The 22,350-nt window shown below is 43.6% G+C and overlaps 1 pseudogene; it reads left to right on the top strand.

Annotated features, from left to right (window-relative positions):
* The window catches only part of LOC147960013 (NAC domain-containing protein 75 pseudogene), a 187,524-nt pseudogene extending 166,292 nt beyond the window's left edge, over positions 1–21,232 (top strand).
* Positions 21,233–22,350: the final 1,118 nt, after the last annotated feature.

Genomic DNA, 22,350 nt, shown 5'->3' with positions numbered 1-22,350 from the left:
GATTGCAAAATGACAGGATCATCATGAATTTGCTAGGGGCCACGACCGAAGTGGTGACCCTGAAGCAAGCACTGTCCGAGGCCAAAAACAAAGCGGCCCAGGAGTGCACCGAGCGGAAAAAGCAAGAGGCACGGGTGGGCGAGGTGCAACAAGAGCTCCAAGCTCTCATGACGAAGCACGAGGCGTTGGAGCTTGACTTGAAGACGCGAGAGTCTGAGCTTGCCGCGGCCCTTGAGAGCGCAAAGAATGCCAAGGCTGAAGCCCAAAAGGCCCTCCAGGAGATTGAGGCGATGAGGAAGATAGCGGCGGGTAAGGCATTCAATATGCAAAGCAAGCATGTGAAAGTAAATTACTTGTTACTTACCCGAGTCCGGAGCTCTCTAGGAGCATTCGCAGATTTGCCCCGCAGCATGTCGGATGCCGCAAAGTTTTACCAGGCCGAGGAGGGAAGCTCGATGGAGAAGCTGTTCTGGTCTCAGTATACTGGGACCAACACCCGATGCCTATGAGCGACCAGCTAAAGCAACTGGTCGAGCTGCACAAGGCGGCCGAACAGGCCATGAAGGGCTTTATAGTCCGGATGTGGCCTGGCGACACCCTTCCCAACAGCTACTTCGTCCTGGTGAGGCGGCTTGTGGATGCCTGCCCACGGCTGGAAGTCATCAAGCGGTCCGTCTGCATCGAGGGTGCACGCTGGGCTTTTGCTCGTGCGAAGGTGCACTGGGCCAAGATGGACACCGAGAAGCTGGTGAAGGAGGGGCCGCCGCAGGGCAAGGAGCATCGCCACCCCAAGATGTATTATGAGGGTGTCCTGAAGGGTGCCCGTCTTGTAGCGGACGAGTGTGCGAAAGATGTAATATTTGAATGAACTTGCTCGTGTGATCCTGTGGTATGAAAACTTGTTCATATGCGCTATGCAACACTTGTTTGAATTTAAAATATTACCTTCTGTTCGGCTGTTTATCAAATCTGAGAGACGGCTAGTCGTCGGCTTCTGCCCCCATGCCACGAGTGCTGGGGTGTTCGGGATAAACCTGAGCACTCTTGTTCCCATTTTTGGGTCCTTCGAGGGAGGTGCTCAGCGCAACGAACAAGGCAATCGGACTATAATGCTTTATCACTCTCACTTAGCCATAGAATTCTATAATTTTAAATTTTGGCGAAGCCCCTAGTATTTGGAAGGCCGAGTTTGGGGAGCTATACACGCCTTAAGCCGGACAAAGCCGACTCCTCGCTCTAAGCGGCATAAGTCTTTAGGGACTCGAAACCTCTCGAACAGCGACCAGTCTCTCACCATATCATGACAGTCAGTTTTAGCTTTCTCTACCGAGGTGCTTAGCCCAGCTGAACCGGGGCACAATCGCAGTAGTTCTCCCAGTGCTACCTTAGCCGATATAGCGGAACGTAAGGTACCAAAACATGGGAGCCGAGCAAACCCAACTATTGACCCAAGACATGATTCGGAGCTGATGCATATAATGCTATAAGTTTGGGGTGCCACACTGTCTAAAGTGTTCGGACTTCTCACGCCGTATTATGGGGTATGCCTAAGCCCCTAGCGTATTGGCCGTACCAGAGTGTACGGGTGCTGGATGTCATGACTGAACATATACATATATATAAAAAGAAGAATAGAAAATGCAATAATAGTCTAGTGCTATGCATTGTTTATGCAAACAGGTGCGTTAAAGCAGAATGATACAAGTAGTGCGATAAGCAAAAAGTAGGACTGTTTGACATGTCCCCTCCAAGGGCAAGCTGAGGAATGGTATTAAAGCAAGTATTTCACTCGTTATCGTTATCCACCTGGGAGTTCCGTGGTGCGACGTAGCTTTCTGCCTCCTTGGTTGTTGCATCATGTGTTCGGCAATCATATTGCCGGACAGGGTTTCCAGAGATTAAAGCCCTGAAAGAGAGAAAATTAACAAAGCGGGAAGCCCCTAGTGCGGTTGAGCCGCGTTTTGGGGCGTGCCGCAGTCGTGCCCCCCTCCCCACCTATGCCCATGGTATTTTCAATGCGTAATTATGTATGCGTGGCACGGATTTCGCCGTGTGGCTAGGACTGGGGTGGGGGCCGCATTGCTATGCGAGCTCGGAACGTGCCAGGCGGTCTTGCTGCCGATTACTCCGGGCGCGCTTGAAGGTGTCCGGGTCCTTAATTGCCGAACTAGTGGGTTGCCTTAAGAGGCTGATTTGCGCTTCTGCTGCGAGGGCCGTAGTGTGCTCCTCCGTGCGGAGAGAGCGCTCTGTGTTTCCATTAACTGTGATGACCCCCCGAGGTCCTGGCATCTTGAGCTTGAGGTATGCATAATGCGGTACCGCATTGAATCTCGCGAATGCGGTTCGCCCGAGCTGTGCATGATAGCCACTGTGGAACGGGACTATATCGAAGATTAACTCCTCGCTTCGGAAGTTATCCGGGGATCCGAATACCACTTCCAGTGTCACTAAGCCTATGCAATGGGCCTCTACACCTGGTATGACGCCTTTGAAGGTCGTTTTTGTGGGTTTGATCCTTGAGGGGTCTATACCCCTTTTGCGCACTGTGTCCTGATAAAGCAGGTTTAGGCTGCTACCGCCATCCATAAGGACTGGAGTGAGGTGAAATCCGTCAATGATTGGGTCTAGGACCAGTGCGGCGAATCCGCCATGACGGATACTAGTGGGGTGGTCCCTGCGATCGAAGGTGATCGAGCAAGAGGACCATGGGTTGAACTTTGGGGCGACTGGCTCCAACGCATATACGTCCCTTAGCGCACGCTTCCGCTCCCTCTTGGGGATGTGGGTTGCGTATATCATGTTCACCGTCCGCACTTGTGGGGGGAACCTCTTCTGACCTCCGGTGTTCGGCTGCCGGGGCTCCTCATCATCATCGCTATGCGACCCCTTATCTTTGTTTTCGGCATTTAACTTGTCGGCCTGCTTGAACACCCAATAATCCCTGTTGGTGTGGTTGGATGGCTTGTCGGGGGTGTCGTGTATTTGAAACGAGCGATTGAGTATACGGTCCAAACTGGACGGGCCCGGAGTGCTTCTTTTAAATGGCTTTTTCCGCTGACCGGGTTTAGAGCCTTTGAATCCAGCATTGACTGTCGTATCCTCTGTATTGTCGCTGTTAATGCGGCGCTTGTGTTTGTTGCGACGTGACCTGCCATTGCCATCTTTGGTATCCGAAGTACCATGGTTCTTTGAGATGTTATTGCTGCGAGCCAGCCAGCTGTCTTCTCCCGCACAAAAGCGGGTCATGAGTGTCGTGAGGGCTGCCATAGATTTCGGCTTTTCTTGGCCAAGGTGCCGGGCGAGCCACTCATCACGGATGTCATGCTTAAAAGCTGCTAGGGCTTCTGCATCCGGACAGTCGACAATTTGATTCTTCTTTGTTAGGAACCTTGTCCAGAATTGCCTGGCGAACTCCTCTGGCTGCTGAATTATGTGGCTCAAGTCATCGGCATCTGGCGGTCGCACATAAGTGCCCTGGAAGTTGTCGAGGAATGCGGCTTCCAGATCTTCCCAACAGCCAATGGACTCTACTGGCAAGCTGTTGAGCCAATGCCGAGCTGGTCCTTTGAGCTTGAGTGGGAGGTATTTGATGGCGTGTAGATCATCACCGCGGGCCATGTGGATGTGCAGGAGGAAATCCTCGATCCATACCGCAGGATCTGTTGTGCCGTCATATGATTCGATATTTACGGGTTTGAAACCCTCTGAGATTTGGTGATCCGTTACTTCGTCTGTGAAGCATAGGGGGTGTGCGGCGCCTCTGTACTGGGCTATATGGCGACACAGCTCAAATGAGTCTTGCCCGCTGTGTTCGGCCCGGGCGGATTTACTTTTACTGTATCCAGCGTGACGCTTATCGTCTCGCATAGTGGCGTGCCCTCGTGATCCGTAGATCAATCTTGCATGTTTTGCTTTGTCCTCCAATATGTCTCGCAGGTCTAGCATGTTTCCCCGTGCCTTGTCATTTTTATTTGAGTGGCGTCGGGGTGCGGGCTGAGTTTTTGGCTGAAATGCCTCTCTGTCGCGACCACGAGGTGGCCGGTCAGCCGCATCATATGCTGGAGATGTAGGTTTGAGTGCTTCCTCCTCCAGTCGGGGTAGCAACCTACACTTTGGATAACTCTTGGAGGGGCGTTCGAGTTTATATTCCTCGGCCGCAAGGACTCCAGTCCATCTGTCAGCTAGCAAATCTTGATCAACTTGAAGCTGCTGTTGCTTTTTCTTAAGGCTATTAGCCGTGGCTATAAGTCGGCGCTTGAAGCGCTCTTGTTCGACAAGATCCTCAGGCACAACGAATTCGTCATCGTCGAGGCTTGCCTCGTCTTCGGAGGGAGGCATGTAATTATCATCCTCCACCTCTCCATCTGCTGCTCTCTCTGGAGGGCTGGCTTCTCCATCCTCCTGCCCTAAATCTTGCTGGAGGGGATTGTTGTCGTCTTTGGCACTGTCCGGAGTGTTATTATCTCCTGTGTCGGGGTCACCGCTTTTACTTTGGTGAGACTTAGAGCGGCGCCGCTGATGCCGACGCTTGGGTTGCTTCTTGGAGGGGTCATCCTCCGCTGTCTCGTTGCCATTGCCTTCTTTGGGTGTGTCCACCATGTATATATCATATGATGAGGTGGTTGTCCAGTGCCCGATGGACAATGGTTCCTCTTCGCCTCCCGCATCGTCGTCCATACCGTCGATGTCTTCGGAGTCGAAGTCGATCATGTCGGTTAAGTCGCCGACAGTGGCTACTAAGTGGGTGGTGGGTGGGTGGCGAATTTCTTCGTCATCCGCATCCCAATCCTGCCGAACATTGTTCGACCAGGACTCTCCTAACAAGGAGAGAGACCTCAATGAGTTCAGTATGTCGCCGAAGGGCGAGTGCTGAAAGATATCCGCGGAGGTAAACTCCATGATCGGTGCCCAATCGGATTCGATAGGCACGGGCGCAGGCGGTTGGGAGTCTGTGGCCGGGGAGGAATCCGGTAGTTCGGCGTCACGGTTCTCGTGAAGGGTAATGCCGATACTCGGCTCGATCGACGATGAGAGTGCAGCCTCCGTGGCGGGGTCTGCTACCTCTTGAGCTTGCGTTGGTTTTCCCCGAAGAGGAAGGGATGATGCAGCAGAGTAGCGTAAGTATTTCCCTCAGTTTTTGAGAACCAAGGTATCAATCCAGTAGGAGGCCACACTCAAGTCCCTCGTACCTGCACAAAACGATAGCTACTCGCAACCAACGCGATTAGGGGATGTCAATCCCTTCACGGTCACTTACGAGAGTGAGATATGATAGATATAATATTGTTGGTATTTTTGGTATAGAGATGCAAAGTAAAAAGTAAAGGCAAAGTAAAAAGCAAAACAAGATTAAAGTGATGGAGATTAATATGATGAGAATAGACCCGGGGGCCATAGGTTTCACTAGTGGCTTCTCTCAAGAGCATAAGTATTCTACGGTGGGTGAACAAATTACTGTTGAGCAATTGACAGAATTGAGCATAGTTATGAGAATATCTAGGCATGATCTTGTATATAGGCATCACGTCCATGACAAGTAGACCGAAACGATTCTACATCTACTACTATTACTCCACTCATCGACCGCTATCCAGCATGCATCTAGAGTATTAAGTTAAAAACAGAGTAACGCTTTAAGCAAGATGACATGATGTAGAGAGATAAATTCATGCAATATGAAATAAACCCCATCTTGTTATCCTCGATGGCAACGATGCAATACGTGCCTTGCTGCCCCATCTGTCACTGGGAAAGGACACCGCAAGATCGAACCCAAAGCTAAGCACTTCTCCCATGGCAAGAACTACCAATCTAGTTGTCCAGACCAAACGGATAATTCGAAGAGACTGGCAAAGATAACCAATCATGCATAAAAGAATTCAGAGAAGATTCAAATATTATTCATAGATAGACTTGATCATAAACCCACAATTCATCGATCTCAACAAACACACCGCAAAAAGAAGAAGATTACATCGAATAGATCTCCACAAGAGAGGGGGAGAACTTTGTATTGAGATTCAAAAAGAGAGAAGAACCATCTAGCTACTAACTATGGACCCGAAGGTCTGAGGTAAACTACTCACACTTCATCGGAGGGGCTATGATGATGTAGAAGCCCTCCGTGATGACGACCCTCTCCGGCGGAGCTCCGGAATAGGCCCCAAGATGGGATCTCGTGGATACAGAAAGTTGCGGCAGTGGAATTAGGTTTTTGGCTCCCGTTCTGATCATTTGAGGGTACGTATGTATATATAGGAGGAAGAAGTACGTCGGTGGAGCATTGAGGGGCCCACGAGGTAGGGGGCGCGCCCTAGGGGGGCGCCCCCCACCCTCGTGACCGCCTCTCTCATGCCTTGGTGTAGGGTCCAAGTCTCCTGGATCACGTTCGGTGAGAAAATCACGTTCCCGAAGGTTTCATTCCATTTGGACTCCGTTTGATATTCCGTTTCTTCGAAACACTAAAATAGGCAAAAAAAACAGCAATTCTGGGCTAGGCTTCCGGTTAATAGGTTAGTCCCAAAAATAATATAAAAGTGGAAAATAAAGCCCAATATAGTCCAAAACAGTAGATAATATAGCATGGAGCAATCAAAAATTATAGATACGTTGGAGACGTATCAGGCATCCCCAAGCTTAATTCCTGCTCGTCCTCAAGTAGGTAAATGATAAAAAGATTTTTTTTGATGCGGAGTGCTACTTGGCATAATTTCAATGCAAATCTTCTTAATTGTGATATGAATATTTAGATTCGAAAGATTCAAGACAAAAGTTTATATTGACATAATAATAATAATAATACTTCAAGCATACTAACAAAGCAATTATGTCTTCTCAAAATAACATGGCCAAAGAAAGTTATCCCTACAAAATCATATAGTCTGGCTATGCTCTATCTTCACCACACAAAGTATTTAAATCATGCACAACCCTGATGACAAGCCAAGCAATTGTTTCATACTCTAACTTTTTCAAAACTTTTTCAATCTTCACGCAATACATGAGTGTTCGCCATGGATATAGCACTATAGGTGGAATAGAATGGTGGTTGTGGAGAAGACAAAAAGGAGAAGATAGTCCCACATCAACTAGGCGTATCAACGGGCTATGGAGATGCCCATCAATAGATATCAATGTGAGTGAGTAGGGATTGCCATGCAACGGATGCACTAGAGCTATAAGTATATGAAAGCTCATCAAAAGAAACTAAGTGGGTGTGCATCCAACTTGCTTGATCATGAAGACCTAGGGCAATTTGAGGAAGCCCATCATTGGAATATACAAGCCAAGTTCTATAATGTAAAATTCCCACTAGTATATGAAAGTGATAACATAAGAGACTCTCTATTATGAAGATCATGGTGCTACTTTGAAGCACAAGTGTGGTAAAAGGATAGTAACATTGTCCCTTCTCTCGTTTTCTCTCATTTTTTTATTTGGGCCTTTTCTCTTTTTTTATGGCCTCTTTTCATTTGGGCTTCTTTGGCCTCTTTTTTTTATTTATTTTTCGTCCGGAGTCTCATCTCGACTTATGGGGGAATCATAGTCTCCATCATCCTTTCCTCACTGGGACAATGCTCTAATAATGATGATCATCACACTTTTATTTTTCTTACAACTCAACAATTACAACTCGATACTTAGAACAAAATATGACTCTATATGAATGCATCCGGCGGTGTACCGGGATATGCAATATGACAATGATGAATGTGTCATGATAAACGGAACGGTGGAAAGTTGCATGGCAATATATCTCGAAATGGCTATGGAAATGCCATGATAGGTAGGTATGGTGGCTGTTTTGAGGAAGGTATATGGTAGGTGTATGATACCGGCGAAAAGTGCGCTGTATTAGAGGCTAGCAAAGGTGGAAGGGTGAGAGTGCGTATAATCCATGGACTCAACATTAGTCATAGAGAACTCATATACTTATTGCAAAAATCTAGAAGTTATCAAAGCAAAGTATTACGCGCATTCTCCTAGGGGGATAGATTGGTAGGAAAAGACCATCGCTCGTCCCCGACCGCCACTCATAAGGAAGACAATCAATATATAAATCATGCTCCGACTTCATCACATAACGGTTCACCATACGTGCATGCTGCGGGAATCACAAGCTTTAACACAAGTATTCTTTAAATTCAGAACTACTCAACTAGCATGACTCTAATATTATCACCTCCATATCTCAAAACAATTATCATGTTTCAATCTTTTCTTAGTATTCAACACACTCAAAAGAAAGTTTCACAAATCTTGAATACCAAGCATATTATTATTAAGCAAATTACCATGCTATTAAGAGACTCTCAAAATAATTTAAATGAAGCATGAGAGATCAATAGTTTCTTTAAAACAAATCCACCACCGTGCTCTAAAAGATCTAAGTGAATCACATAGAGCAAAATTATAACGCTCAAAAAGATATAAGTGAAGCACATAGAGCAAAACTACTTAGCTCAAAAAGATATAAGTGAAGCACATAGAGTATTCTATGAAATTTTAATTCATGTATGGCTCTCTCAAAAGGTGTGTACAGCAAGGATGATTGTGGCATACTAAGACACAAAGACACAAATAATAAAAGACGCTCCAAGCAAAACACATATCATGTTGGTGAATAAAAATATAGCTCCAAGTAAATTACCGATGGAAGTGGACGAAAGAGGGGATGCCTTCCGGGGCATCCCCAAGCTTTGACTTTTTGGTGTCCTTGGATTATATTGGGGGTGCCATGGGCATCCCCAAGCTTAGGCTCTTTCCACTCCTTGTTCCATGATCCATCAAAAGAATTCACCCAAAACTTGAAAACTTCACAACACAAAACTCAAAATAGAAAACTCGCGAGCTCCGTTAGCGAAACAAAACAAAAGACCACTTCAAGGTACTGTAATGAACTAATTATTTATTTATATTGGTGTTAAACCTACTGTATTCCAACTTCTCTATGGTTTATAAACTATTTTACTAACCATAGATTCATCAAAATAAGCAAACAACACACGAAAAACAGAATCTGTCAAAAAACAGAACAGTCTGTAGTAATCTGTAGCTAGCGCAATATATGGAACCCAAAAAATTCTAAAATAAATTTATGGACGTGATGAATTTATCTATTAATCATCTGAAAAAAGAATTAACTAAATATCACTCTCCAAATAAAAATTACAGCAGTTCTCGTGAGCGCTAAAGTTTCTGTTTTTTACAGCAAGTTCAACAAGACTTTCCCCAAGTCTTCCCAACGGTTCTACTTGGCACAAACACTAATTAAACACAAAAAACATAACCAAAACAGAGGCTAAATAATTTATTTATTACTAAACAGGATCAAAAATCAAGGAATAAAAATAAAATTGGGTTGCCTCCCAACAAGCGCTATCGTTTAACGCCCCTAGCTAGGCATAAAAGCGAGGATAGATCTAGGTATTGCCATCTTTGGTAGGCAATCCATAAGTGGCTCTCATGATAGTTTCATATGGCAATTTTATTTTCTTTCTAGGAAAGTGTTCCATGCCCTTTTTTAATGGAAATTGAAATCTAATATTCCCTTCCTTCATATCAATAATCGCACCAACCGTTCTAAGGAAAGGTCTACCAAGAATAATAGGGCAAGAAGGATTACAATCTATATCAAGAACAATGAAATCTATGGGCACATAATTTCTATTTGCAAAAATAAGAACATCATTAATCCTTCCCATAGGTTTCTTAATAGTAGAATCCGCAAGATGCAAGTTTAGAGAGCAATCATCAAAATTACGGAAATCTTGCAAATCACACAAAGTCTTGGGAATAGTGGAGACACTAGCACCCAAATCACACAAAGCATAAAACTCATGATCTTTAATTTTAATTTTATTGGTTCCCACTCAACATAGAGTTTTCTCGGGATAGAAACTTTCAACTCAAGTTTTTCTTCATAAGATTGCATCAAGGCATCAACAATATGTTCGGTGATGGCTTTATGTTGACTATAAGCATGTGGAGAATTTAGCACGGATTGTAACAAGGAAATACAATCAATTAAAGAGCAACTTTCATAATTAAATTCCTTGAAATCCAATATAGTGGGTTTAGCAACATCTAGATTTTTATTTCTTTCAATCCCACTTTCATCAAATTCATCATAAAGATCTAAATACTCCGGATTTTTAGGACGCCTTCTAGGTAAAGGAAGATCATATTTAGTTTCATCAAGATTAATATTGCAAAACAAATATTTAATAGGTGACACATCAATAACTTTTAGATCTTCATCTTGATTTTCATAGGAATTGGAAGAACACGCTTTAATAAAGGCATCTTTGGAAGCACGCATCCTAGCGGTTCTTTCCTTGCACTCATCAATGGAAATTCTCATGGATTTGAGAGACTCATTGATATCATGCTTAGGAGGAATAGATCTAAGCTTTAAAGAATCAATCTCGAGAGAAATTCTATCAACGTTCCTAGCCAAATCATCAACTTTAAGCAATTTCTCCTCAAGCAAAGCATTAAAATTCTTTTGTGAATTCATAAACTCTTTAACAATATTCTCGAATTCAGAGGGCATCTTATTATAATTTCCATAAGAGTTGTTGTAGGAATTCCCATAATTATTAGAAGGATTACTAGGATATGGCCTAGGATTATAGTTCCCTCTATAAGCGTTGTTACCAAAATTATTCCTACCAACAAAATTCACATCCATAGATTCATTGTTATTCTCAATCAAAGTAGACAAAGGCATATCATTAGGATCAGAAGAAACACTCTTAGTAGCAAATAATTTCATAAGTTCATCCATCTTTCCACTCAAAACATTAATTTCTTCTATCGCATGCACTTTTTTTATTAGAAGATCTTTCAGTATGCCATTGAGAATAATTAACCATAACATTATCTAGGAGTTTAGTAGCATCTCCTAAAGTGATTTCCATAAAAGTGCCTCCCGCGGCCGAATCTAAAAGATTTCTAGAAGCAAAATTCAATCTGGCATAAATTTTTTGTATAATCATCCACAAATTCAAACCATGAGTAGGGCAATTATGTATCATTAATTTCATTCTCTCCCAAGCTTGTGCAACATGTTCATGATCAAGTTGCTTAAAGTTCATAATATCGTTTCTAAGAGAGATGATCTTAGCGGGAGGGAAATACTTAGAGATAAAAGCATCTTTGCACTTGTTCCAAGAATCAATACTATTTTTAGGCAAAGACGAAAACCAAGCTTTAGCACGATCTCTAAGCGAAAAAGGAAATAGATTCAATTTAACAACATCATTATCGACATCTTTTTTCTTTTGCATATCACATAAATCAATGAAGCTATTCAGATGAGTAGCGGCATCTTCACTAGAAAGGCTGGCGAATTGATCTTTCATAACAAGATTCAACAAAGCAGTATTGATTTCACAAGATTCAGTATTTGCAAGAGGAGCAATCGGAGTGCTAAGGAAATCATTATTATTGGTATTGGTGAAGTCACACAATTTGGTAGTATCTTGAGCCATCGCGACAAACAAGCAATCCAACACATGAGCAAACAAAAGGCAAGCGGGCAAAAAGAGGCAAATAGAGAGGGGGGATAGAGAGAGAGGAAAACGAGAGGCAAATGGCAAATAATGTAATGCGAGAGATAGGGATTGTGATGGGTACTTGGTATGTTGACTTTTTGTGTAGACTCCCCGGCAACGGCACCAGAAATCCTTCTTGCTACTCTTGAGCTTGCATTGGTTTTCCCCGACGAGGAAGGGATGACGCAACAGAGTAGCATAAGTATTTCCATCAGTTTTTGAGAACCAAGGTATCAATCCAGTAGGAGGCCATGCTCAAGTCCCTCGTACCTGCACAAAACGATAGCTACTCGCAACCAACGCGATTAGGGGTTGTCAATCCCTTCACGGTCACTTACGAGAGTGAGATCTGATAGATATAATATTTTTTGTATTTTTGGTATAGAGATGCAAAGTAAAAAGTAAAGGCGAAGTAAAAAGCAAAACAAGATTAAAGTGATGGAGATTAATATGATGAGAATAGACCCGGGGGCCATAAGTTTCACTAGTGGCTTCTCTCAAGAGCATAAGTATTCTACGGTGGGTGAACAAATTACTGTTGAGCAATTGATAGAATTGAGCATAGTTATGAGAATATCTAGGCATGATCATGTATATGGGCATCACGTCCGTGACAAGTAGACCGAAACGATTCTGCATCTACTACTATTACTCCACTCATCGACCACTATCCAGCATGCATCTAGAGTATTAAGTTAAAAACAGAGTAACGCTTTAAGCAAGATGACATGATGTAGAGAGATAAATTCATGCAATATGATATAAACCCCATCTTGTTATCCTCGATGGCAATGATGCAATACGTGCCTTGCTGCCCCTTCTGTCACTGGGAAAGGACACCGCAAGATTGAACCCAAAGCTAAGCACTTCTCCCATGGCAAGAACTACCAATCTAGTTGGCCAAACCAAACGGATAATTCGAAGAGACTTGCAAAGATAACCAATCATGCATAAAAGAATTCAGAGAAGATTCAAATATTATTCATAGATAGACTTGATCATAAACCCACAATTCATCGGTCTCAACAAACACACCGCAAAAAGAAGAAGATTACATCGAATAGATCTCCACAAGAGAGGGGGAGAACTTTGTATTGAGATTCAAAAAGAGAGAAGAAGCCATCTAGCTACTAACTATGGACCCGAAGGTCTGAGGTAAACTACTCACACTTCATCGGAGGGGCTATGATGATATAGAAGCCCTCCGTGATGACGGCCCTCTCCGGCGGAGCTCCGGAACAGGCCCCAAGATGGGATCTCGTGGATACAGAAAGTTGCGGTGGTGGAATTAGGTTTTTGGCTCCCGTTCTGATCGTTTAGGGGTACGTATGTATATATAGGAGGAAGAAGTACGTCGGTGGAGCACCGAGGGGCCCACGAGGCAGGGGGAGCGCCCTAGGGGGGGCGCCCCCCACCCTCGTGACCGCCTCTCTGATGCCTTGGCATAGGGTCCAAGTCTCCTGGATCACGTTCGGTGAGAAAATCACGTTCCCGAAGGTTTCATTCCGTTTGGACTCCGTTTGATATTTCGTTTCTTCGAAACACTGAAATAGGCAAAAAAACAGCAATTCTGGGCTGGGCCTCCGGTTAATAGGTTAGTCCCAAAAATAATATAAAAGTGGAAAATAAAGCCCAATATAGTCCAAAACAGTAGATAATATAGCATGGAGCAATCAAAAATTATAGATACGTTGGAGACGTATCAGGGTCTATCCACCCGTCCATGGATGGCGCAGCTGGTTCCGAATTGAGGGTCGGAGCGGTTGCCGATGCGATCTCCTGAACACTGTCTGATGGTAGAGCTAAATCATACTCATCGTGACCGTGTGGCGCATAAGGCAGGGCTCGAATTCGTCGAAGATCAAGTCTCCGCGGACATCGGCCATGTAGTTTAAGCTTCCAAACCTGACTTGGTGTCCAGGGGCGTAACTCTCGATCTGCTCCAGATGGCCAAGCGAGTTGGCCCGCAGTGTGAAGCCACCGAACACAAAGATCTGTCCGAGGAGAAAAGTCTCACCCTGGACTGCATCGCTATCGATGATCGAAGGAGCCATCAAGCCTAATGGCGATGACACAGAGGATCTCTCAATGAAAGCACCAATGTCGGTGTCAAAACCGGTGGATCTCGGGTAGGGGGTCCTGAACTGTGCGTCTAAGGCAGATGGTAATAGGAGGCAGGGGACACGATGTTTTACCCAGGTTCGGGCCCTCTTAAAGGAGGTAAAACCCTAGGTCCTGCTTGATTATTATTGATAATATGAGTAGTACAAGAGTTGATCTACCACGAGATCGGAGAGGCTAAACCCTAAAAGCTAGCCTATCGTATGATTGTATGTTGTCCTATGGACTAAAACCCTCCGGTTTATATAGACACCAGAGGGGGCTAGGGTTACACAAGGTCGGTTACAAAGGAGGAGATATACATATCCGTATCGCCTAGCTTGCCTTCCACGCCAAGTAGAGTCCCATCCGGACACGGGACGAAGTCTTTAATCTTGTATCTTCATAGTCCAACAGTCCAACCAAAGGATATAGTTCGGCTGTCTGGAGACCCCCTAATCCAGGACTCCCTCAGGTGGCCTTAGCCCTGCTGGAGGCTGCCCACGACCATGTCGAGGCCTCCCACGCCAAGCTCATGGTGGTCACCGCACAAATCGAACGAAGCTTCTACGACAACGGTCGACAACCCATGGCCAAAGAGTTGGCAATTGCCGAGAGCGTTCGAGTAGCCATCCGTTCCTGCGCCGCATACCTTGCGACGACGGAGCCCGTCCAAGCCCAGATCACAGCCGCCCATGCCCAGCTCTTGGCTCCCTTTTCCAAAGAGATGGCGGATGTGGATGGCAAGATGCTTGCCGAGTATGGTGCAATGGATGCCATGGAGCCCCTTCCCCAGGAGACCGTCGAGCGTGAGCTGGGCATGGAGGCAGCGACGGAGATCGACCAGCACCAGCCATAGTATAACTCTTTGTTTCATTTCATTAAGAGCACCAAACTTTAATTTTTTAGAGTAATTTTTAGGTCAGCTAGCTCTGTTTAATTGCTGAACTTGCTCGATTAAGAAGTGTGGGTGTGCTATAGTCTCCTTTGTGTACCCAAATTATGCAATGACGTGGATGACCACTGTAACCTGGGAAATTCAAACCAAATTTTTTGATGTTCAAACTCATAACACACGGGTTCAGCCATATCGTTTGTGATGTTCATTTATCGTACACAGTTCTGAATAAGGGACCATGTCTGATGACACTTTGCGTGCCAGTTTTTTGGCTGAAGCGATTCCAAATTTTTGGCTTCCGCGGAAATATCTACCTCCACGCCCCTCCCCTTACCAAAAGCCACATTTCCCCTATTTCCGCCTTCCTTTCCAAGTTGAAATCTTCACTCCTTGCTTGCAACGTCGCCTCCTCGCCGGCGACCCTCCTTCATGCTGCTCGGCCTCGTCTATCCAGGCAGGTAATCCACACCCGACCCCCATCCTTCTCCTTCATCTGCATCCCACATGCCCCGACCGCCGGTGCGACACCTTCGACCCAAATCACCGACCCCTCCATGAAATAAGTGCCTCCCTAAGCCATGGTGCATGCAGTATAGCTAGGATCTTAAGGAGCATTTGGCAACGGAGAAGCAAATCGCGGCCGCACGCGTGGATGAGGTCGCGATGGCTGCCATTCGTACCGACCCCCAGATCTTGGAGGAGCACCTTGCCATTTGCTAGCTACGCCGGTTAAGCATGCTCGGTTATCCGTTGCATGTGCTGCTCCTGCCTTTCCTTCACAAATTCTAGTGAATTGTGCTATCTAATTTTACCATGCAATCTGTTGCTCTAGTGTATATGTTCTATATGTCGTGTAGTGTGGTGCTCACTTATTAACTATTTTGTTAATTAGTTGTCGTCTTCAGTTAACTGTTTGGTTCAATTCTGCAAATGTGATGTTCAATTCTTCAGTCTGCAATTTTGTATTGTCTTCCATGTGATAAATAAATCGAATTTATCTTTACAAAATACATGAGAAACGAATATAATTTCTATATTTCCAAGTTGTCAAGCATGCTTGGTTTGATTATACATTGTGCAATGTGGTGCTCAGTTAACATTTGGTTCATTTGCGTTGTGGTGTTTAGTTAACTGTTTGGTTCAATTCTGCAATGCGATGTTCAATAGTTGTGGGTGCATTATGTTATTGTATACCATGTGAGGAATAAATTGAATTTGGCTATAGTAAATACATGAGAAACAAATACAATTGCTACATTTCCAAGTTGTTAAGCATGCTTGGTTTGGTTAACTGTCCGATCTTCTATTAGGAGTATGTTATATTGTGCAATGTGGTGCTCAGTTAATGTTTGGTTCATTTGTTGTGGTGTTTAGTTAACTGTTTGGTTCAATTCTGCAATGCGATGTCCAATTGTCATTGGTAGAATTTTGTATTGTTGTGCATGTGAGAAATAAATTGAATTTGGCTGCACTTAATACATGAGAAATATATACAAGTGCTATATTTCCTAGTTCTTAATCATGCTTGGTTTGGATAAATGGGTTTTCCATGTGGCTTGAATTAATCAGATGAATCTGCAATCTGCTTATTTTTCATCAACATATTTTACTGATATCATGTGAACCCTTACTTAACCTGATGACTAACTACCTTATATGTGTTGTAGGGAAATAATGGGAAGCACCGAGGTTTACAATCGAGCTTAGCATGTGCATGGTCCGTTGTCTAATAGCACATTATTGTGCCATTGTAGGAACCATTCTAATATTTAGGTTTTTAACAATTTTTTCTTGCACATGTAGGTCATGTTGTCAGAGGTTTTGACCCACTGTTCGACCCTTTTTCATATGGGAAAATGAGTTGTCCATGAATATCAATCAAGTCAAGAAACTCAGAAAGATTGTTAGGATAAAGAAATTAGCGACAAAAAACAACAAGATCTTTGTCTGCACAATGAAGAAGACATCAGTTCACTACAAGATGGTACTAACTATTATACCTGGCCTTTTTTATTCCTTTGCCCCATTTCCAATATAGAGAAGATATTTATACGCATCCTTGTTTTCAGACCTTTCCAAAACAGTTCACTGATGATTACCTCTCAAACCACCTCTATGGTCAGGAGGCGAGGAAGGTTTTCATACAACACCCACGATTCAATATTGAAGTGTTCCTGAAGAGGACGAAGGATGGATGGTCAATCATCCACATGCATTGGCCTAAAGTTGGAAAGACCTTCAACATGAATGAAGGCTCAATATTCGCCTTCCGCTTTAGTAGTTTTCCAGATGAGATGCATTTGTCTATATACCGTCTATGATGCTAATTTCGAAAGGTTCTACATGTTGCATGTTAAACTTGGTGCTGGTGCAGTTGTGTAATGGGGTAGCTGAGTGCTGAAGCTATATCATGTTGTACTCTGATGTATTTCAATTATGAAATCCTGCTTGCTTAATATGGAAATGAAATATATTATGTGCTTAATATGAATGTCAATTAGATTAATAAATGTATTATTAATAATAGGGCAATTAGCCTGCTAATTGGGTTTTGCTATTGCAAACGGTTATTCAGAAAATACCGTGGGCGATGACCTCAGGCAACGCACACAGTTTCTAGGAATAAACCGTGTTAGATCAATGAACAATTACACACGACCTTCTCTTGAAAACTATTTGTGTTAGGCCACCTTGCGCAAACGTTTACCACATAAAAACTGTGTGTGATGGACAACCTTTGCCACACAGTTTTTTCTACGCACCGTGTGTGATGCATCCAATAACACAAACGATAATTTTTTTAATATCGTCTGCAATGGCAACACTATCACAAACGATTTAACAGGGAAAAATGTGTGTGATGTACCTCTGCACGGAAACGTTTTCCTTGGAGCGACTGTGTGGGATGTACATATGAACGGAAACGTTTAGCGGGGACTGACTCTGTGGGATGTACTTGTGACCGGAAACAATTTCGCCTGTATAATTGTATTTTTTAGCTCTACTGTATGTATTTCCATATTTGAGCGCTCACCGGTTGCACACGACCTCATTTTGCTGAGTGTGTGTGCTAGGAGGGCATATCCCCGACGGTTTCTGGGTCGTGTGGGAAGGACCCCCTATCACCGTCACTCACTAGGCGACGGTTCCAAATGCCATCGCGGAAAGGGGTCAAAAACCGTTTGAATAGCACCGACGCATACCAGTGCATCTTCTTCGCTCGCCCGCCCGAATCTAGTTCCCCGCTGGCTCACAGGCACCGAAAACCCCAATCACTTAGCGCCCTAAAAAACCCTATGGCGGAACCGACTGACACGCAGAGCCGCGATTGGAATTCCATCCTCGATGTTTTCTTGGAGAAGATATGTAATCGTATGGACCTACTCAGCACCGCCCGTCTGGCCGCATGCTCGGTGTCTTTGTACTGTCTACTCGTCTGCAACCGACTGACACTTTTCAAGACACCCTGCTTGCTGATGCTCGATCCTTGTAGGTGGCCCAGAAACTGACTTGACGATCCTATGGAGGTTGTTGTGGTGCCCCTCGACATGCTACCACTACCTGTCCACCTGTCCTTCATGCGCGGCCACTACTGGGCGGGCATGAAGGCCAACTGGATCGTCCTCATACACCAATCCGGTAGTCCGTGGAGTCTCGTGGATATCTACACCCAGTGAGAGATCACCCTTCCATCGTTGGATACCGCCGCCATCGAGCCTCGCGGCCCGCCGAACACTCCTGCCTACTACGCACGAGACGCGTCGAGCTTTTGGCTCGACCTCTGTTTGCTGAAGGTTGTAATTTGCGAAGTGCCCACACCATCAGAAGACTACATGGATTACAAGCTCGTTGCCTTGTTCAACATGGGATTAGTCTATCTGGAATCTGATCGCCATACATGGTTATGGCTCATCGTCAATCCTATTGCGGCAACATTTTTGTCTGATGCTATAGTGCACGATGGCATCGTTTACGCAGTTGACGCACGGATTGGCTGCCTATACTGGTGCAATCTATCGTCCTGTAATTGTTCTATCTCATCTGATCTTTACCTTATGAATATGACTGCCTGTTCATTGTTACAGATTTAGAATAGATAGTATGTCTATAACCACATCATTGCTATATGTTCCTCTCATTTCCTAGATTTTTATGACCACACATGTTATTGTTAGAGTTTATATGAGAACAATTGGCATCTAATGATTGCTAGAATAGATATTATGAGTATAACCTCATGATTTCTATATGTTACTCTCATTTCCAAGATTTTTATAACAACGCATGTTATTTCTTAGAGTTTATATGAGAACAGTAGTAAGTGCTATGGTAGAATATGAGTAGGCCCTATCATAGCTATTTTCCTCTCATTCTTACATGATGTTTGAACCATGACATATTTCTAGAATATGAAAGCCATTGGCCTATTTTTTTAACTTCGGGTATGATTATGACCACAGCATTGCAATTCTCTGTCTATGATATGTGTCACTGTTATAATAATCTTAATTCCACACATACCCTGAACATGATTGTTTATTTTTGTCCTTTTGGTCTCCAATTTGAATTTTTGTAGCAGACACAAATGCGTTGGCCTTCATGATTCCAGGAACTGGAATCATACCAGCCGATGGGTGGTGGTTTATCGCCCGTTCAGCTGACGGCGGTATTCTCATTCGCACGTACCAAATTGACCAAACCATTACATCAAACCACATGCAGTACAATGCCTGGGGCGTTCGTGACATTGATGGCTATGGCCGCTTCGTGTTCAAGAAAGATCCCATCTCTGTTGGGCTAGGTGTATTCAACTAGAGGCGGGTTTATAGCATTGGCAACCACTCCATGTTCCTCGGGCTCAATTATCTGATCATCCAACCAATCATCGATCATATCACCAGCGATGATTATCGTGCTATGCAACTTCCATTCGCCGGGGGGAACTGTGTTTACACATCATACCACGGGTTTCATGAATCACCATATCCAGAGATTCGTCGACACAGCTTGTTGCCAGATAATCTTCAGTGTGTGAAAGGCATCAAGATTCCATGTGATGGATGACTTTTGCAAACCCGACATACGAAGATGTAGTTCATGACAACAACAAATATGCACAACTTTACTCGTACTGATTTCTAGACTGAGCCATGTATCCTGCTACTGTAGCATCACCCTCTTTTGTTGGATATTATGTACTGTTGTTAGTTTGAAGCACTCCTCTAGTTTGAAGGATAGATACCTTTCTGGGATCAAGTGCATCCTAACTCACTTGCGTAGGATGTACTGATAATGATGATGGAGATGCCGTGCAGAAGCCATATATATATATAATAATTAGGCTTCAAGTGCGTACTTGTTGGTGAAAGTGTTGTCCAATGGGAATTATATTTTGTATTACTCATGTAGCCTACAAAGTCTGTCGCACAGCCTTGTAACTTCTTAGTCCATTTCTAAATTTGTACTAGTCCTCTATACCGTATATTGCGCTACTCGTACTACTACCTCCCTCCTAGTTTATTGGCCCCTTCGTAATTTGTGTCAAATTTTGACCATAAATTTCACAAACTAAATGTTAATGCATGTCACAAAAAATTATATCTTTCATTCATATTTGAACATAGTTTCCAATGGGATAATTTTTGGTGACATGCATTGACATTTTTTTAGTTAAACTTATGGTTCAAATGTGACACTAAATACAACTAGTAAGTAGTACAGTAGCAGTACTAGTATACGTCGGTCAAATTATTCATCATGTCCTCACATTGAATTGACGTGACAACACGCTACGCGTGAGGTGACACAAGAGTCCCGACGACGTGTTCGGGTATTGTGGACTTCAGATTTGGAGTACCACTTATTTGTCGAAATCTTTCATCATTCACTTAAAACAGTCGATTGATCATACATTGAGTACCATATAACTGGAATTAACCGATGCAAGTCCAAGAAGGATTGGTCAGTGCTGCCGGCTGGCTTCAAGTTCGATCCCATTGATCAAGAGCTGATCGAGCACCTTGAGGCCAAAGTGAGTGCTAACAGCGTGAGATCTCACCCTCTCATCGATTTTTTCATACCAACCATCGACAGTGAGCACGGCATATGCTACACCCATCCTGAGAAACTTCCAGGTAAGACACCGATCGGCCGTCTACTTGCACAAACATATTCCTTTGTTTATAGCTCTATTTTTCTTTTTAGACACAGACCTAGTGAAGCAATTACAATTTGACAGTTAATAAAAAGTGAAACAAGTGACTGCAACATGCCAAAGATGTTATAAAAATGCCAACTATGTACACTAAAACCTGTATTCGACAATACTGCAGGTATCACACTGAGTGGCCTAAGCAAGCATTTCTTCCAACGCAACTCCATGGCGTTCAGAAGGGGCACGTGGACACATCGCAAGATACAGTTGGAGTGCTGCATGCATGCAATGTGGCACAAGACCGACAATACCTTGCCGGTGATGGTCAACGGCTGGCAGACGTGCAGCAAAAAGGTTCTGGTGCTGCACACCAACAAGAACTTTGACCAGCGGAGGACCAACTGGATGATGCACCAGTACCACCTCAGGGACCTGGAGCAAGAGAAGGAGCGGGAGTTGGTCCTCTGCAAGATTTTCTACCAGACGAACACTAGGGCCAGGACTAAAAAGAATATAAGTTAGTTTGGTATTGGTACTTGTACTACCTTGTCGTCTGCAAGTTGGTATTGTTGTTAACAATCTTTTGGTATGAACTTGGCATTTGCTTCCAACCATCATGCCGATGGTCGACATGGATATAAAGCTGAATCATTTGTTTCGAAACAAATTTTCAGGCACCTGATTTTTATTTGATGGGTAGCATAAGCACATGTCATTCGAATTCCCAGTTCTTCAAATTTTTCGAAACAAGTGCATGCACTTATTATCATGATGAAAGAACAATATACCTGTTGGATCCCAGTTATCAGTCTGTACTTGCAGAATTCTCTTGTTTATTGAGTAGGTATATTGTTTTTTCAGGTCAAGCAAGTTTCAACTAGGCTATAGACTGTCCAGGCTTGGTTTTGTTTTTAACAGGCCCAGCCCATGACGACAACGGGGCACAAAGATCCAGTAGGTATCTATTGGCCTCTGGCCTGCCAGCGTTAGTTATATTTTGTCTTAGAACATCCGCAGGCAGTTTTTTTACTAAATCAAACACACAGCCCAGTTCTATTTTCCTCTTGAAACGCCATGTCCTACTTCCGTTTTCTAACCTCTATCTATAATTTTACTAGTTCATATACACATATCATTATATTGAAAATACATAAAGTTCCCTTTTCATATTTACAACCTTATTTTTGTTGTTGTTTTCCCTCCCACCGCTGATTTTTTTACCACTAGTTTTCCCTTAAACCAACTCAATTATCCCACGTCTTATTTGCTTACAAAAACAAAACGATTTTTTTGGCAAATCAATAAGTTCTTAAAAAATAAATGTTTATCATTTTGGGATTACAACACTTCGAACTCTACCGAAATATGCAAAATAAGGTTGAACTTTTTGGCCATGGTCCTGGGCAGAAAATGGGCTGTAATAAATTACTTAAGAATTAACAAATGGGGTGCAAATTATTGAAAAAATAGCAAATGGACTCTATGTTGTCTGCCATAGATTTGGAGGCTGACTTGTGCGCCTACTAAGTTCATGCATACACAAGGTTTCTCAAAAAAAGAAACTTAGTCAACAATCGACTCTACCAGCGTTAGACCGTTAGATGTCAATCTAACGACAATCATGCTTCTTCAGTCTTTGA

Source organism: Triticum urartu, chromosome 7A (genome assembly GCF_056163025.1).
Source record: "Triticum urartu cultivar PI428250 chromosome 7A, HENAU_Tu73, whole genome shotgun sequence".
Classification (NCBI taxonomy): domain Eukaryota; kingdom Viridiplantae; phylum Streptophyta; class Magnoliopsida; order Poales; family Poaceae; genus Triticum; species Triticum urartu.
This window is presented reverse-complemented; position numbering and strand designations above follow the sequence as displayed.